Here is a 1,954-nt window from a genome sequence, read left to right on the forward strand (position 1 = left end):
GCTTTAGGTTAATTTTGTTGGTTAATTTTGTAGGTAATTTTGTAGGCAATTAGGCAAATCAAACGGAAATGTCAAATTTTAGGTTAATTTTGTAGGCAAATAAAAATGTTACTAAACCATTGATTTTGTGCCCCCTACAATATATTTTTCTGCGTCCGCCATTGGTTCAATGGGTTTTTTTTCCGGACCTTTTCCATAATTTTACCATATTAACCAGTTGTATAGGTAATAAGGATGTATCTAACATGTTTTAGAAAATCCAAAGAGTTATTTAACATGTTTTGAAATGTTCAAAGACTTATTTGTTTCAAAAAATTATCCAAAAACTTAATCATTCCAATCACTAAAATTCATTCGGTTATTTTAAACTTTCCCCGCATATATCCTATTAAACATAAACCACTAATAAAAAGCATAAGAATCATGTGTGCAATCCAATGTCTGAATCAATCATCTTATCTGATTGCAACTTTCGCCACATGAAATGAAATATATCAAACACCTACTCTCACCCACCTCCCTCCATAAATGTAGAAAGGCTGGGTCCCATCAGCCACACCTATAAATCTGAATATGGCATTGTAGTTGGACGCATTTAATTCTTTATCTATTTCAAAATAAATATATTTAATAAAAAAAAATTAATTTATAATAATTGTGAGATTTAAGTTCAACCATAAATTAATAAATAAATTAAATAATTAATATTTTTGATAAAATAACTTAAAATTATAATTAAATAACATTTTAAATATTTTAAAATTTTTATCTATCATCTCTCTCTCTCTCTCTCCCTCCTACCTTCGGCCTTCAATGAACTACATATGATACCTAAAATATACCAAGATACAAATGTGGTACCCTAAATATATATACAATGTGATACTCAAAACACATCATGTAAACTTTGAAACCACTGTGATACCAACTGTGGGCGGGATGGGGGAAGGGAGATTGGTAGTGTGGGGTCACAGGGACAAAGATGGGGCTAGTTGTTGGGAATGCTCACAGGTGAATGTTTAGTGGTCGATCATTGGAGACGACATCTTGGTTGGACAAGATGACCGGAGGAGGTCATCGGAGTGGTAGTGGGTGCCGGGGAAGGCCACCGGATTTGGTCTTTGTGTGTCTATGTGTATCTATACATATATTAAAGTAATTAAACTAATTAAAGTAAATTTAATAATCAACACAATTCACTAATTTACTCTTTGTTTTATTTTAGTAAATAACATTAATTATCTAAAATGATTAGCTAATATTGGACCTCACAGTTACCACAAACTATATAGTTCTTATTTAATAAATCTCCAATAATATAAAATACTCATAAAAATTTATAAATGTATATTGGTGTTTAATTATTTAAAAAACTTTTATATTAAAATCTTATTTTACATGATTTTTTATTTAAATATAGTATTTAATGTATTCATTAACATATTATGTGTTTTGTTTCAAAAATATTCATATTGTGAGTTAAGTACATGTAAAACAAATGTATGTTAATCGCTACATTAAATATTAGCCATAAGTGAAAAAAGATATATATGAAATAACACATAATGTACTATAAAAAATATCATGATTTAAAAGTGTTCTCAAAAGAATATCCCAATATAAGAAGGTTCAAGAAAAAAAAAATCTTCAAAAAAAAGATGAAAAACTAATAAACACCTTAATAACAATTCATTTGTATGACATGTACATGTACATACAAGTAATTGAAGATATTTTATGATTTTTATGCATGTATGCATATTATGCAAATGTGCATATTGGAAAAATTAGTTACGAAATTACTTGTATGGACATGTACATACCATATAGATGAACGGTTTCATAGTGTTCTTAGTTTTTTGTTTTTTACGGTTTTCCTTATATATATAATAAAATAAATAATATATATATATATATATATATATATATATAAACAAATAATAAGTTTCTTCTC

The sequence above is a fragment of the Cynara cardunculus genome, assembly GCF_001531365.2.
Source record: "Cynara cardunculus var. scolymus isolate 2C chromosome LG 17, CcrdV1, whole genome shotgun sequence".
NCBI lineage: Eukaryota > Viridiplantae > Streptophyta > Magnoliopsida > Asterales > Asteraceae > Cynara > Cynara cardunculus.